The sequence below is a fragment of the Ascaphus truei genome, chromosome 12 (assembly GCF_040206685.1).
Source record: "Ascaphus truei isolate aAscTru1 chromosome 12, aAscTru1.hap1, whole genome shotgun sequence".
Lineage (NCBI taxonomy): Eukaryota > Metazoa > Chordata > Amphibia > Anura > Ascaphidae > Ascaphus > Ascaphus truei.
In genome coordinates this window covers 10085213-10102333 of record NC_134494.1, presented here as the reverse complement: position 1 = coordinate 10102333, position 17121 = coordinate 10085213, and the positions used below count along the sequence as shown (strand labels likewise).

Genomic DNA, 17121 nt, shown 5'->3' with positions numbered 1-17121 from the left:
TTGAGAACCCCTGAATTGTAAGGATGGAAAAGATACCACCTGCATGTAGTACTTATGAACTCATGTAGTCATGTAGTCATGGCAAGCAGACAGCACGTCGCCCCCTATTGGCTGCAATCCTTCTGGGCTAAAAATAAAAACTATCTGCTGGCACGTTTTCTTTCTCAATCCGCCCCATTCACCAGGAAGAGAGACAGAAACAGTTCACCTCCGCATCCATTTCCTCTCTCACTTTAACGCTGGCTGCACCTGAGACAGTGGGAGGGAAGTTGAGAGATCAAAAAAGAGTCACAACCATTCCAAATCCTGTCCTATCAACAGGCTGCTGCTGTCTCTCTGCTCTCAAGGAATTTAATTTGCATGGGAGGGACAAACTGATGTCTCTGCCTCTCTGCCTCTCTGCCTCTCTGCCTCTCTGCCTCTCTGCCTCTCTGCCTCTCTGCCTCTCTGCCTCTCTGCCTCTCTGCCTCTCTGCCTCTCTGCCTCTCTGCCTCTCTGCCTCTCTGCCTCTCTGCCTCTCTGCCTCTCTGCCTCTCTGCCTCTCTGCCTCTCTGCCTCTCTGCCTCTCTGCCTCCATGGCTGAACAGGTCTACTGTATACTAAAGCTCTAGACCTGTGAGCTAGCCTGTGTGATGTTGTCACAACGTATCCACGGACACATTGGGAATTGTGACATCATCATCATGATCATCACACAGACTGGCTGTCCTGTAAGAGACAGAAAGATAGATAGAGACACAGACGGAGAGATGCACTTAGAAATAGATATGCCCAGGCACAGACTGCATTGGGCTTCTGTATCCTACAATGACATTTGAATGAAAAAGAATTTCAGGGGAGTTACATGGTGCATATTTTAATATGAGATCTATACTGTATATATATGTTGTATTACTGTACATCATTTATTTGCCTCCAAATATCCGCCATATGTGAAGGGGCGTAAGTCTAAAATTTGCCTTCCTATGTAAGAAACTGTTCTTACATACTGTATGACGCAACTGTATGCCAAAAACCTATCTATGAACACAGGGAAAACACACTATTCTCTGTGTTAACAGCTACATTTCTTGGAGACCAAATACACAAAAAATCAGTGACACTGACTCCAAATCAGAGACAGTTGACATGTCTGGATTCTAAACACTATTCAGCATATGTACAGTATCAAGGCAAAAAGTGGTATGATTGCAGACCAAAACACTCTGCACCCTAGGAAGGAATGGGGGAAAAAAACGAATCACAGTGACCCAACCAATATGGCCGGTTAGCTCAGATGGTTAGAGCGTGGTGCTAATAACGCCAAGGTCGCGGGTTCGATCCCCGTACTGGCCAAAGTTTTACACGTATTTGACATATGTCTCTCTTTATAGACCCCTGACGAGTTAGTTTGAAGGATTATTCCTTTCGGAAGGATTGTTGATGCACTTTGTATAGACGCAAAAAGAGGGGGACAACATCCAATCTGTTGTAAGTGTGCAAAAAGAGTGATTTCTTTCTGTGCCACTCCATTTTTTTTTTAACAAATGGTACAGTATATATCACCTTGGTACTACAGTATATGCAATGTAAATATGCGGATGAACAGAGCATAGAATAAAGAAGAGAGCATAGAATAAAGAAGCAGCTAGCGCAAACAGTAATTATCACTGAAGTGACGTGAGTAATGCTAACGATTGAGAACCCCTGAATTGTAAGGATGGAAAAGATACCACCTGCATGTAGTACTTATGAACTCATGTAGTCATGTAGTCATGGCAAGCAGACAGCACGTCGCCCCCTATTGGCTGCAATCCTTCTGGGCTAAAAATAAAAACTATCTGCTGGCACGTTTTCTTTCTCAATCCGCCCCATTCACCAGGAAGAGAGACAGAAACAGTTCACCTCCGCATCCATTTCCTCTCTCACTTTAACGCTGGCTGCACCTGAGACAGTGGGAGGGAAGTTGAGAGATCAAAAAAGAGTCACAACCATTCCAAATCCTGTCCTATCAACAGGCTGCTGCTGTCTCTCTGCTCTCAAGGAATTTAATTTGCATGGGAGGGACAAACTGATGTCTCTGCCTCTCTGCCTCTCTGCCTCTCTGCCTCTCTGCCTCTCTGCCTCTCTGCCTCTCTGCCTCTCTGCCTCTCTGCCTCTCTGCCTCTCTGCCTCTCTGCCTCTCTGCCTCTCTGCCTCTCTGCCTCTCTGCCTCTCTGCCTCTCTGCCTCTCTGCCTCTCTGCCTCTCTGCCTCCATGGCTGAACAGGTCTACTGTATACTAAAGCTCTAGACCTGTGAGCTAGCCTGTGTGATGTTGTCACAACGTATCCACGGACACATTGGGAATTGTGACATCATCATCATGATCATCACACAGACTGGCTGTCCTGTAAGAGACAGAAAGATAGATAGAGACACAGACGGAGAGATGCACTTAGAAATAGATATGCCCAGGCACAGACTGCATTGGGCTTCTGTATCCTACAATGACATTTGAATGAAAAAGAATTTCAGGGGAGTTACATGGTGCATATTTTAATATGAGATCTATACTGTATATATATGTTGTATTACTGTACATCATTTATTTGCCTCCAAATATCCGCCATATGTGAAGGGGCGTAAGTCTAAAATTTGCCTTCCTATGTAAGAAACTGTTCTTACATACTGTATGACGCAACTGTATGCCAAAAACCTATCTATGAACACAGGGAAAACACACTATTCTCTGTGTTAACAGCTACATTTCTTGGAGACCAAATACACAAAAAATCAGTGACACTGACTCCAAATCAGAGACAGTTGACATGTCTGGATTCTAAACACTATTCAGCATATGTACAGTATCAAGGCAAAAAGTGGTATGATTGCAGACCAAAACACTCTGCACCCTAGGAAGGAATGGGGGAAAAAAACGAATCACAGTGACCCAACCAATATGGCCGGTTAGCTCAGATGGTTAGAGCGTGGTGCTAATAACGCCAAGGTCGCGGGTTCGATCCCCGTACTGGCCAAAGTTTTACACGTATTTGACATATGTCTCTCTTTATAGACCCCTGACGAGTTAGTTTGAAGGATTATTCCTTTCGGAAGGATTGTTGATGCACTTTGTATAGACGCAAAAAGAGGGGGACAACATCCAATCTGTTGTAAGTGTGCAAAAAGAGTGATTTCTTTCTGTGCCACTCCATTTTTTTTTTAACAAATGGTACAGTATATATCACCTTGGTACTACAGTATATGCAATGTAAATATGCGGATGAACAGAGCATAGAATAAAGAAGAGAGCATAGAATAAAGAAGCAGCTAGCGCAAACAGTAATTATCACTGAAGTGACGTGAGTAATGCTAACGATTGAGAACCCCTGAATTGTAAGGATGGAAAAGATACCACCTGCATGTAGTACTTATGAACTCATGTAGTCATGTAGTCATGGCAAGCAGACAGCACGTCGCCCCCTATTGGCTGCAATCCTTCTGGGCTAAAAATAAAAACTATCTGCTGGCACGTTTTCTTTCTCAATCCGCCCCATTCACCAGGAAGAGAGACAGAAACAGTTCACCTCCGCATCCATTTCCTCTCTCACTTTAACGCTGGCTGCACCTGAGACAGTGGGAGGGAAGTTGAGAGATCAAAAAAGAGTCACAACCATTCCAAATCCTGTCCTATCAACAGGCTGCTGCTGTCTCTCTGCTCTCAAGGAATTTAATTTGCATGGGAGGGACAAACTGATGTCTCTGCCTCTCTGCCTCTCTGCCTCTCTGCCTCTCTGCCTCTCTGCCTCTCTGCCTCTCTGCCTCTCTGCCTCTCTGCCTCTCTGCCTCTCTGCCTCTCTGCCTCTCTGCCTCTCTGCCTCTCTGCCTCTCTGCCTCTCTGCCTCTGCCTCCATGGCTGAACAGGTCTACTGTATACTAAAGCTCTAGACCTGTGAGCTAGCCTGTGTGATGTTGTCACAACGTATCCACGGACACATTGGGAATTGTGACATCATCATCATGATCATCACACAGACTGGCTGTCCTGTAAGAGACAGAAAGATAGATAGAGACACAGACGGAGAGATGCACTTAGAAATAGATATGCCCAGGCACAGACTGCATTGGGCTTCTGTATCCTACAATGACATTTGAATGAAAAAGAATTTCAGGGGAGTTACATGGTGCATATTTTAATATGAGATCTATACTGTATATATATGTTGTATTACTGTACATCATTTATTTGCCTCCAAATATCCGCCATATGTGAAGGGGCGTAAGTCTAAAATTTGCCTTCCTAGGTAAGAAACTGTTCTTACATACTGTATGACGCAACTGTATGCCAAAAACCTATCTATGAACACAGGGAAAACACACTATTCTCTGTGTTAACAGCTACATTTCTTGGAGACCAAATACACAAAAAATCAGTGACACTGACTCCAAATCAGAGACAGTTGACATGTCTGGATTCTAAACACTATTCAGCATATGTACAGTATCAAGGCAAAAAGTGGTATGATTGCAGACCAAAACACTCTGCACCCTAGGAAGGAATGGGGGAAAAAAACGAATCACAGTGACCCAACCAATATGGCCGGTTAGCTCAGATGGTTAGAGCGTGGTGCTAATAACGCCAAGGTCGCGGGTTCGATCCCCGTACTGGCCAAAGTTTTACACGTATTTGACATATGTCTCTCTTTATAGACCCCTGACGAGTTAGTTTGAAGGATTATTCCTTTCGGAAGGATTGTTGATGCACTTTGTATAGACGCAAAAAGAGGGGGACAACATCCATCCTGTTGTAAGTGTGCAAAAAGAGTGATTTCTTTCTGTGCCACTCCATTTTTTTTTTAACAAATGGTACAGTATATATCACCTTGGTACTACAGTATATGCAATGTAAATATGCGGATGAACAGAGCATAGAATAAAGAAGAGAGCATAGAATAAAGAAGCAGCTAGCGCAAACAGTAATTATCACTGAAGTGACGTGAGTAATGCTAACGATTGAGAACCCCTGAATTGTAAGGATGGAAAAGATACCACCTGCATGTAGTACTTATGAACTCATGTAGTCATGTAGTCATGGCAAGCAGACAGCACGTCGCCCCCTATTGGCTGCAATCCTTCTGGGCTAAAAATAAAAACTATCTGCTGGCACGTTTTCTTTCTCAATCCGCCCCATTCACCAGGAAGAGAGACAGAAACAGTTCACCTCCGCATCCATTTCCTCTCTCACTTTAACGCTGGCTGCACCTGAGACAGTGGGAGGGAAGTTGAGAGATCAAAAAAGAGTCACAACCATTCCAAATCCTGTCCTATCAACAGGCTGCTGCTGTCTCTCTGCTCTCAAGGAATTTAATTTGCATGGGAGGGACAAACTGATGTCTCTGCCTCTCTGCCTCTCTGCCTCTCTGCCTCTCTGCCTCTCTGCCTCTCTGCCTCTCTGCCTCTCTGCCTCTCTGCCTCTCTGCCTCTCTGCCTCTCTGCCTCTCTGCCTCTCTGCCTCTCTGCCTCTCTGCCTCCATGGCTGAACAGGTCTACTGTATACTAAAGCTCTAGACCTGTGAGCTAGCCTGTGTGATGTTGTCACAACGTATCCACGGACACATTGGGAATTGTGACATCATCATGATGATCATCACACAGACTGGCTGTCCTGTAAGAGACAGAAAGATAGATAGAGACACAGACGGAGAGATGCACTTAGAAATAGATATGCCCAGGCACAGACTGCATTGGGCTTCTGTATCCTACAATGACATTTGAATGAAAAAGAATTTCAGGGGAGTTACATGGTGCATATTTTAATATGAGATCTATACTGTATATATATGTTGTATTACTGTACATCATTTATTTGCCTCCAAATATCCGCCATATGTGAAGGGGCGTAAGTCTAAAATTTGCCTTCCTATGTAAGAAACTGTTCTTACATACTGTATGACGCAACTGTATGCCAAAAACCTATCTATGAACACAGGGAAAACACACTATTCTCTGTGTTAACAGCTACATTTCTTGGAGACCAAATACACAAAAAATCAGTGACACTGACTCCAAATCAGAGACAGTTGACATGTCTGGATTCTAAACACTATTCAGCATATGTACAGTATCAAGGCAAAAAGTGGTATGATTGCAGACCAAAACACTCTGCACCCTAGGAAGGAATGGGGGAAAAAAACGAATCACAGTGACCCAACCAATATGGCCGGTTAGCTCAGATGGTTAGAGCGTGGTGCTAATAACGCCAAGGTCGCGGGTTCGATCCCCGTACTGGCCAAAGTTTTACACGTATTTGACATATGTCTCTCTTTATAGACCCCTGACGAGTTAGTTTGAAGGATTATTCCTTTCGGAAGGATTGTTGATGCACTTTGTATAGACGCAAAAAGAGGGGGACAACATCCAATCTGTTGTAAGTGTGCAAAAAGAGTGATTTCTTTCTGTGCCACTCCATTTTTTTTTTAACAAATGGTACAGTATATATCACCTTGGTACTACAGTATATGCAATGTAAATATGCGGATGAACAGAGCATAGAATAAAGAAGAGAGCATAGAATAAAGAAGCAGCTAGCGCAAACAGTAATTATCACTGAAGTGACGTGAGTAATGCTAACGATTGAGAACCCCTGAATTGTAAGGATGGAAAAGATACCACCTGCATGTAGTACTTATGAACTCATGTAGTCATGTAGTCATGGCAAGCAGACAGCACGTCGCCCCCTATTGGCTGCAATCCTTCTGGGCTAAAAATAAAAACTATCTGCTGGCACGTTTTCTTTCTCAATCCGCCCCATTCACCAGGAAGAGAGACAGAAACAGTTCACCTCCGCATCCATTTCCTCTCTCACTTTAACGCTGGCTGCACCTGAGACAGTGGGAGGGAAGTTGAGAGATCAAAAAAGAGTCACAACCATTCCAAATCCTGTCCTATCAACAGGCTGCTGCTGTCTCTCTGCTCTCAAGGAATTTAATTTGCATGGGAGGGACAAACTGATGTCTCTGCCTCTCTGCCTCTCTGCCTCTCTGCCTCTCTGCCTCTCTGCCTCTCTGCCTCTCTGCCTCTCTGCCTCTCTGCCTCTCTGCCTCTCTGCCTCTCTGCCTCTCTGCCTCTCTGCCTCTCTGCCTCTCTGCCTCTCTGCCTCTCTGCCTCTCTGCCTCTCTGCCTCTCTGCCTCCATGGCTGAACAGGTCTACTGTATACTAAAGCTCTAGACCTGTGAGCTAGCCTGTGTGATGTTGTCACAACGTATCCACGGACACATTGGGAATTGTGACATCATCATCATGATCATCACACAGACTGGCTGTCCTGTAAGAGACAGAAAGATAGATAGAGACACAGACAGAGAGATGCACTTAGAAATAGATATGCCAAGGCACAGACTGCATTGGGCTTCTGTATCCTACAATGACATTTGAATGAAAAAGAATTTCAGTGGAGTTACATGGTGCATATTTTAATATGAGATCTATACTGTATATATATGTTGTATTACTGTACATCATTTATTTGCCTCCAAATATCCGCCATATGTGAAGGGGTGTAAGTCTAAAATTTGCCTTCTTAGGTAAGAAACTGTTCTTACATACTGTATGACGCAACTGTATGCCAAAAACCTATCTATGAACACAGGGAAAACACACTATTCTCTGTGTTAACAGCTACATTTCTTGGAGACCAAATACACAAAAAATCAGTGACACTGACTCCAAATCAGAGACAGTTGACATGTCTGGATTCTAAACACTATTCAGCATATGTACAGTATCAAGGCAAAAAGTGGTATGATTGCAGACCAAAACACTCTGCACCCTAGGAAGGAATGGGGGAAAAAAACGAATCACAGTGACCCAACCAATATGGCCGGTTAGCTCAGATGGTTAGAGCGTGGTGCTAATAACGCCAAGGTCGTGGGTTCGATCCCCGTACTGGCCAAAGTTTTACATGTATTTGACATATGTCTCTCTTTATAGACCCCTGACGAGTTAGTTTGAAGGATTATTCCTTTCGGAAGGATTGTTGATGCACTTTGTATAGACGCAAAAAGAGGGGGACAACATCCATCCTGTTGTAAGTGTGCAAAAAGAGTGATTTCTTTCTGTGCCACTCCATTTTTTTTTTAACAAATGGTACAGTATATATCACCTTGGTACTACAGTATATGCAATGTAAATATGCGGATGAACAGAGCATAGAATAAAGAAGAGAGCATAGAATAAAAAAGCAGCTAGCGCAAACAGTAATTATCACTGAAGTGACGTGAGTAATGCTAACGATTGAGAACCCCTGAATTGTAAGGATGGAAAAGATACCACCTGCATGTAGTACTTATGAACTCATGTAGTCATGTAGTCATGGCAAGCAGACAGCACGTCGCCCCCTATTGGCTGCAATCCTTCTGGGCTAAAAATAAAAACTATCTGCTGGCACGTTTTCTTTCTCAATCCGCCCCATTCACCAGGAAGAGAGACAGAAACAGTTCACCTCCGCATCCATTTCCTCTCTCACTTTAACGCTGGCTGCACCTGAGACAGTGGGAGGGAAGTTGAGAGATCAAAAAAGAGTCACAACCATTCCAAATCCTGTCCTATCAACAGGCTGCTGCTGTCTCTCTGCTCTCAAGGAATTTAATTTGCATGGGAGGGACAAACTGATGTCTCTGCCTCTCTGCCTCTCTGCCTCTCTGCCTCTCTGCCTCTCTGCCTCTCTGCCTCTCTGCCTCTCTGCCTCTCTGCCTCTCTGCCTCTCTGCCTCTCTGCCTCTCTGCCTCTCTGCCTCTCTGCCTCTCTGCCTCTCTGCCTCTCTGCCTCTCTGCCTCTCTGCCTCCATGGCTGAACAGGTCTACTGTATACTAAAGCTCTAGACCTGTGAGCTAGCCTGTGTGATGTTGTCACAACGTATCCACGGACACATTGGGAATTGTGACATCATCATCATGATCATCACACAGACTGGCTGTCCTGTAAGAGACAGAAAGATAGATAGAGACACAGACAGAGAGATGCACTTAGAAATAGATATGCCCAGGCACAGACTGTATTGGGCTTCTGTATCCTACAATGACATTTGAATGAAAAAGAATTTCAGGGGAGTTACATGGTGCATATTTTAATATGAGATCTATACTGTATATATATGTTGTATTACTGTACATCATTTATTTGCCTCCAAATATCCGCCATATGTGAAGGGGCGTAAGTCTAAAATTTGCCTTCCTAGGTAAGAAACTGTTCTTACATACTGTATGACGCAACTGTATGCCAAAAACCTATCTATGAACACAGGGAAAACACACTATTCTCTGTGTTAACAGCTACATTTCTTGGAGACCAAATACACAAAAAATCAGTGACACTGACTCCAAATCAGAGACAGTTGACATGTCTGGATTCTAAACACTATTCAGCATATGTACAGTATCAAGGCAAAAAGTGGTATGATTGCAGACCAAAACACTCTGCACCCTAGGAAGGAATGGGGGAAAAAAACGAATCACAGTGACCCAACCAATATGGCCGGTTAGCTCAGATGGTTAGAGCGTGGTGCTAATAACGCCAAGGTCGCGGGTTCGATCCCCGTACTGGCCAAAGTTTTACACGTATTTGACATATGTCTCTCTTTATAGACCCCTGACGAGTTAGTTTGAAGGATTATTCCTTTCGGAAGGATTGTTGATGCACTTTGTATAGACGCAAAAAGAGGGGGACAACATCCATCCTGTTGTAAGTGTGCAAAAAGAGTGATTTCTTTCTGTGCCACTCCATTTTTTTTTTAACAAATGGTACAGTATATATCACCTTGGTACTACAGTATATGCAATGTAAATATGCGGATGAACAGAGCATAGAATAAAGAAGAGAGCATAGAATAAAGAAGCAGCTAGCGCAAACAGTAATTATCACTGAAGTGACGTGAGTAATGCTAACGATTGAGAACCCCTGAATTGTAAGGATGGAAAAGATACCACCTGCATGTAGTACTTATGAACTCATGTAGTCATGTAGTCATGGCAAGCAGACAGCACGTCGCCCCCTATTGGCTGCAATCCTTCTGGGCTAAAAATAAAAACTATCTGCTGGCACGTTTTCTTTCTCAATCCGCCCCATTCACCAGGAAGAGAGACAGAAACAGTTCACCTCCGCATCCATTTCCTCTCTCACTTTAACGCTGGCTGCACCTGAGACAGTGGGAGGGAAGTTGAGAGATCAAAAAAGAGTCACAACCATTCCAAATCCTGTCCTATCAACAGGCTGCTGCTGTCTCTCTGCTCTCAAGGAATTTAATTTGCATGGGAGGGACAAACTGATGTCTCTGCCTCTCTGCCTCTCTGCCTCTCTGCCTCTCTGCCTCTCTGCCTCTCTGCCTCTCTGCCTCTCTGCCTCTCTGCCTCTCTGCCTCTCTGCCTCTCTGCCTCTCTGCCTCTCTGCCTCTCTGCCTCTCTGCCTCTCTGCCTCTCTGCCTCTCTGCCTCTCTGCCTCTCTGCCTCTCTGCCTCTCTGCCTCCATGGCTGAACAGGTCTACTGTATACTAAAGCTCTAGACCTGTGAGCTAGCCTGTGTGATGTTGTCACAACGTATCCACGGACACATTGGGAATTGTGACATCATCATCATGATCATCACACAGACTGGCTGTCCTGTAAGAGACAGAAAGATAGATAGAGACACAGACGGAGAGATGCACTTAGAAATAGATATGCCCAGGCACAGACTGCATTGGGCTTCTGTATCCTACAATGACATTTGAATGAAAAAGAATTTCAGGGGAGTTACATGGTGCATATTTTAATATGAGATCTATACTGTATATATATGTTGTATTACTGTACATCATTTATTTGCCTCCAAATATCCGCCATATGTGAAGGGGCGTAAGTCTAAAATTTGCCTTCCTAGGTAAGAAACTGTTCTTACATACTGTATGACGCAACTGTATGCCAAAAACCTATCTATGAACACAGGGAAAACACACTATTCTCTGTGTTAACAGCTACATTTCTTGGAGACCAAATACACAAAAAATCAGTGACACTGACTCCAAATCAGAGACAGTTGACATGTCTGGATTCTAAACACTATTCAGCATATGTACAGTATCAAGGCAAAAAGTGGTATGATTGCAGACCAAAACACTCTGCACCCTAGGAAGGAATGGGGGAAAAAAACGAATCACAGTGACCCAACCAATATGGCCGGTTAGCTCAGATGGTTAGAGCGTGGTGCTAATAACGCCAAGGTCGCGGGTTCGATCCCCGTACTGGCCAAAGTTTTACACGTATTTGACATATGTCTCTCTTTATAGACCCCTGACGAGTTAGTTTGAAGGATTATTCCTTTCGGAAGGATTGTTGATGCACTTTGTATAGACGCAAAAAGAGGGGGACAACATCCATCCTGTTGTAAGTGTGCAAAAAGAGTGATTTCTTTCTGTGCCACTCCATTTTTTTTTTAACAAATGGTACAGTATATATCACCTTGGTACTACAGTATATGCAATGTAAATATGCGGATGAACAGAGCATAGAATAAAGAAGAGAGCATAGAATAAAGAAGCAGCTAGCGCAAACAGTAATTATCACTGAAGTGACGTGAGTAATGCTAACGATTGAGAACCCCTGAATTGTAAGGATGGAAAAGATACCACCTGCATGTAGTACTTATGAACTCATGTAGTCATGTAGTCATGGCAAGCAGACAGCACGTCGCCCCCTATTGGCTGCAATCCTTCTGGGCTAAAAATAAAAACTATCTGCTGGCACGTTTTCTTTCTCAATCCGCCCCATTCACCAGGAAGAGAGACAGAAACAGTTCACCTCCGCATCCATTTCCTCTCTCACTTTAACGCTGGCTGCACCTGAGACAGTGGGAGGGAAGTTGAGAGATCAAAAAAGAGTCACAACCATTCCAAATCCTGTCCTATCAACAGGCTGCTGCTGTCTCTCTGCTCTCAAGGAATTTAATTTGCATGGGAGGGACAAACTGATGTCTCTGCCTCTCTGCCTCTCTGCCTCTCTGCCTCTCTGCCTCTCTGCCTCTCTGCCTCTCTGCCTCTCTGCCTCTCTGCCTCTCTGCCTCTCTGCCTCTCTGCCTCTCTGCCTCTCTGCCTCTCTGCCTCTCTGCCTCTCTGCCTCTCTGCCTCTCTGCCTCTCTGCCTCTCTGCCTCTCTGCCTCTCTGCCTCCATGGCTGAACAGGTCTACTGTATACTAAAGCTCTAGACCTGTGAGCTAGCCTGTGTGATGTTGTCACAACGTATCCACGGACACATTGGGAATTGTGACATCATCATCATGATCATCACACAGACTGGCTGTCCTGTAAGAGACAGAAAGATAGATAGAGACACAGACGGAGAGATGCACTTAGAAATAGATATGCCCAGGCACAGACTGCATTGGGCTTCTGTATCCTACAATGACATTTGAATGAAAAAGAATTTCAGGGGAGTTACATGGTGCATATTTTAATATGAGATCTATACTGTATATATATGTTGTATTACTGTACATCATTTATTTGCCTCCAAATATCCGCCATATGTGAAGGGGTGTAAGTCTAAAATTTGCCTTCTTAGGTAAGAAACTGTTCTTACATACTGTATGACGCAACTGTATGCCAAAAACCTATCTATGAACACAGGGAAAACACACTATTCTCTGTGTTAACAGCTACATTTCTTGGAGACCAAATACACAAAAAATCAGTGACACTGACTCCAAATCAGAGACAGTTGACATGTCTGGATTCTAAACACTATTCAGCATATGTACAGTATCAAGGCAAAAAGTGGTATGATTGCAGACCAAAACACTCTGCACCCTAGGAAGGAATGGGGGAAAAAAACGAATCACAGTGACCCAACCAATATGGCTGGTTAGCTCAGATGGTTAGAGCGTGGTGCTAATAACGCCAAGGTCGCGGGTTCGATCCCCGTACTGGCCAAAGTTTTACATGTATTTGACATATGTCTCTCTTTATAGACCCCTGACGAGTTAGTTTGAAGGATTATTCCTTTCGGAAGGATTGTTGATGCACTTTGTATAGACGCAAAAAGAGGGGGACAACATCCATCCTGTTGTAAGTGTGCAAAAAGAGTGATTTCTTTCTGTGCCACTCCATTTTTTTTTTAACAAATGGTACAGTATATATCACCTTGGTACTACAGTATATGCAATGTAAATATGCGGATGAACAGAGCATAGAATAAAGAAGAGAGCATAGAATAAAAAAGCAGCTAGCGCAAACAGTAATTATCACTGAAGTGACGTGAGTAATGCTAACGATTGAGAACCCCTGAATTGTAAGGATGGAAAAGATACCACCTGCATGTAGTACTTATGAACTCATGTAGTCATGTAGTCATGGCAAGCAGACAGCACGTCGCCCCCTATTGGCTGCAATCCTTCTGGGCTAAAAATAAAAACTATCTGCTGGCACGTTTTCTTTCTCAATCCGCCCCATTCACCAGGAAGAGAGACAGAAACAGTTCACCTCCGCATCCATTTCCTCTCTCACTTTAACGCTGGCTGCACCTGAGACAGTGGGAGGGAAGTTGAGAGATCAAAAAAGAGTCACAACCATTCCAAATCCTGTCCTATCAACAGGCTGCTGCTGTCTCTCTGCTCTCAAGGAATTTAATTTGCATGGGAGGGACAAACTGATGTCTCTGCCTCTCTGCCTCTCTGCCTCTCTGCCTCTCTGCCTCTCTGCCTCTCTGCCTCTCTGCCTCTCTGCCTCTCTGCCTCTCTGCCTCTCTGCCTCTCTGCCTCTCTGCCTCTCTGCCTCTCTGCCTCTCTGCCTCTCTGCCTCTCTGCCTCTCTGCCTCTCTGCCTCTCTGCCTCTCTGCCTCCATGGCTGAACAGGTCTACTGTATACTAAAGCTCTAGACCTGTGAGCTAGCCTGTGTGATGTTGTCACAACGTATCCACGGACACATTGGGAATTGTGACATCATCATCATGATCATCACACAGACTGGCTGTCCTGTAAGAGACAGAAAGATAGATAGAGACACAGACGGAGAGATGCACTTAGAAATAGATATGCCCAGGCACAGACTGCATTGGGCTTCTGTATCCTACAATGACATTTGAATGAAAAAGAATTTCAGGGGAGTTACATGGTGCATATTTTAATATGAGATCTATACTGTATATATATGTTGTATTACTGTACATCATTTATTTGCCTCCAAATATCCGCCATATGTGAAGGGGCGTAAGTCTAAAATTTGCCTTCCTAGGTAAGAAACTGTTCTTACATACTGTATGACGCAACTGTATGCCAAAAACCTATCTATGAACACAGGGAAAACACACTATTCTCTGTGTTAACAGCTACATTTCTTGGAGACCAAATACACAAAAAATCAGTGACACTGACTCCAAATCAGAGACAGTTGACATGTCTGGATTCTAAACACTATTCAGCATATGTACAGTATCAAGGCAAAAAGTGGTATGATTGCAGACCAAAACACTCTGCACCCTAGGAAGGAATGGGGGAAAAAAACGAATCACAGTGACCCAACCAATATGGCCGGTTAGCTCAGATGGTTAGAGCGTGGTGCTAATAACGCCAAGGTCGCGGGTTCGATCCCCGTACTGGCCAAAGTTTTACACGTATTTGACATATGTCTCTCTTTATAGACCCCTGACGAGTTAGTTTGAAGGATTATTCCTTTCGGAAGGATTGTTGATGCACTTTGTATAGACGCAAAAAGAGGGGGACAACATCCATCCTGTTGTAAGTGTGCAAAAAGAGTGATTTCTTTCTGTGCCACTCCATTTTTTTTTTAACAAATGGTACAGTATATATCACCTTGGTACTACAGTATATGCAATGTAAATATGCGGATGAACAGAGCATAGAATAAAGAAGAGAGCATAGAATAAAGAAGCAGCTAGCGCAAACAGTAATTATCACTGAAGTGACGTGAGTAATGCTAACGATTGAGAACCCCTGAATTGTAAGGATGGAAAAGATACCACCTGCATGTAGTACTTATGAACTCATGTAGTCATGTAGTCATGGCAAGCAGACAGCACGTCGCCCCCTATTGGCTGCAATCCTTCTGGGCTAAAAATAAAAACTATCTGCTGGCACGTTTTCTTTCTCAATCCGCCCCATTCACCAGGAAGAGAGACAGAAACAGTTCACCTCCGCATCCATTTCCTCTCTCACTTTAACGCTGGCTGCACCTGAGACAGTGGGAGGGAAGTTGAGAGATCAAAAAAGAGTCACAACCATTCCAAATCCTGTCCTATCAACAGGCTGCTGCTGTCTCTCTGCTCTCAAGGAATTTAATTTGCATGGGAGGGACAAACTGATGTCTCTGCCTCTCTGCCTCTCTGCCTCTCTGCCTCTCTGCCTCTCTGCCTCTCTGCCTCTCTGCCTCTCTGCCTCTCTGCCTCTCTGCCTCTCTGCCTCTCTGCCTCTCTGCCTCTCTGCCTCTCTGCCTCTCTGCCTCTCTGCCTCTCTGCCTCTCTGCCTCTCTGCCTCTCTGCCTCTCTGCCTCTCTGCCTCCATGGCTGAACAGGTCTACTGTATACTAAAGCTCTAGACCTGTGAGCTAGCCTGTGTGATGTTGTCACAACGTATCCACGGACACATTGGGAATTGTGACATCATCATCATGATCATCACACAGACTGGCTGTCCTGTAAGAGACAGAAAGATAGATAGAGACACAGACGGAGAGATGCACTTAGAAATAGATATGCCCAGGCACAGACTGCATTGGGCTTCTGTATCCTACAATGACATTTGAATGAAAAAGAATTTCAGGGGAGTTACATGGTGCATATTTTAATATGAGATCTATACTGTATATATATGTTGTATTACTGTACATCATTTATTTGCCTCCAAATATCCGCCATATGTGAAGGGGTGTAAGTCTAAAATTTGCCTTCTTAGGTAAGAAACTGTTCTTACATACTGTATGACGCAACTGTATGCCAAAAACCTATCTATGAACACAGGGAAAACACACTATTCTCTGTGTTAACAGCTACATTTCTTGGAGACCAAATACACAAAAAATCAGTGACACTGACTCCAAATCAGAGACAGTTGACATGTCTGGATTCTAAACACTATTCAGCATATGTACAGTATCAAGGCAAAAAGTGGTATGATTGCAGACCAAAACACTCTGCACCCTAGGAAGGAATGGGGGAAAAAAACGAATCACAGTGACCCAACCAATATGGCTGGTTAGCTCAGATGGTTAGAGCGTGGTGCTAATAACGCCAAGGTCGCGGGTTCGATCCCCGTACTGGCCAAAGTTTTACATGTATTTGACATATGTCTCTCTTTATAGACCCCTGACGAGTTAGTTTGAAGGATTATTCCTTTCGGAAGGATTGTTGATGCACTTTGTATAGACGCAAAAAGAGGGGGACAACATCCATCCTGTTGTAAGTGTGCAAAAAGAGTGATTTCTTTCTGTGCCACTCCATTTTTTTTTTAACAAATGGTACAGTATATATCACCTTGGTACTACAGTATATGCAATGTAAATATGCGGATGAACAGAGCATAGAATAAAGAAGAGAGCATAGAATAAAAAAGCAGCTAGCGCAAACAGTAATTATCACTGAAGTGACGTGAGTAATGCTAACGATTGAGAACCCCTGAATTGTAAGGATGGAAAAGATACCACCTGCATGTAGTACTTATGAACTCATGTAGTCATGTAGTCATGGCAAGCAGACAGCACGTCGCCCCCTATTGGCTGCAATCCTTCTGGGCTAAAAATAAAAACTATCTGCTGGCACGTTTTCTTTCTCAATCCGCCCCATTCACCAGGAAGAGAGACAGAAACAGTTCACCTCCGCATCCATTTCCTCTCTCACTTTAACGCTGGCTGCACCTGAGACAGTGGGAGGGAAGTTGAGAGATCAAAAAAGAGTCACAACCATTCCAAATCCTGTCCTATCAACAGGCTGCTGCTGTCTCTCTGCTCTCAAGGAATTTAATTTGCATGGGAGGGACAAACTGATGTCTCTGCCTCTCTGCCTCTCTGCCTCTCTGCCTCTCTGCCTCTCTGCCTCTCTGCCTCTCTGCCTCTCTGCCTCTCTGCCTCTCTGCCTCTCTGCCTCTCTGCCTCTCTGCCTCTCTGCCTCTCTGCCTCTCTGCCTCTCTGC

The 17121-nt window shown here is 44.1% G+C and overlaps 7 non-coding genes across 7 annotated transcripts; all 7 read left to right on the top strand.

Moving 5' to 3' along the window:
- The first annotated feature begins 1261 nt into the window (after positions 1–1261).
- TRNAI-AAU (transfer RNA isoleucine (anticodon AAU)) lies at positions 1262–1335 on the top strand. The gene has a single exon. It is a non-coding gene; the product is annotated as a tRNA-Ile (tRNA).
- Positions 1336–2921: 1586 nt separating this feature from the next.
- Positions 2922–2995, top strand: TRNAI-AAU (transfer RNA isoleucine (anticodon AAU)). Its single transcript has one exon. It is a non-coding gene; the product is annotated as a tRNA-Ile (tRNA).
- A 1560-nt stretch (positions 2996–4555) lies between these two features.
- TRNAI-AAU (transfer RNA isoleucine (anticodon AAU)) lies at positions 4556–4629 on the top strand. The gene has a single exon. It is a non-coding gene; the product is annotated as a tRNA-Ile (tRNA).
- Positions 4630–6175: 1546 nt separating this feature from the next.
- TRNAI-AAU (transfer RNA isoleucine (anticodon AAU)) lies at positions 6176–6249 on the top strand. The gene has a single exon. It is a non-coding gene; the product is annotated as a tRNA-Ile (tRNA).
- Positions 6250–9487: 3238 nt separating this feature from the next.
- On the top strand, positions 9488–9561 carry TRNAI-AAU (transfer RNA isoleucine (anticodon AAU)). Its single transcript has one exon. It is a non-coding gene; the product is annotated as a tRNA-Ile (tRNA).
- A 1602-nt stretch (positions 9562–11163) lies between these two features.
- TRNAI-AAU (transfer RNA isoleucine (anticodon AAU)) lies at positions 11164–11237 on the top strand. Its single transcript has one exon. It is a non-coding gene; the product is annotated as a tRNA-Ile (tRNA).
- Positions 11238–14507: 3270 nt separating this feature from the next.
- Positions 14508–14581, top strand: TRNAI-AAU (transfer RNA isoleucine (anticodon AAU)). The gene has a single exon. It is a non-coding gene; the product is annotated as a tRNA-Ile (tRNA).
- The last annotated feature ends 2540 nt before the right edge of the window (positions 14582–17121 follow it).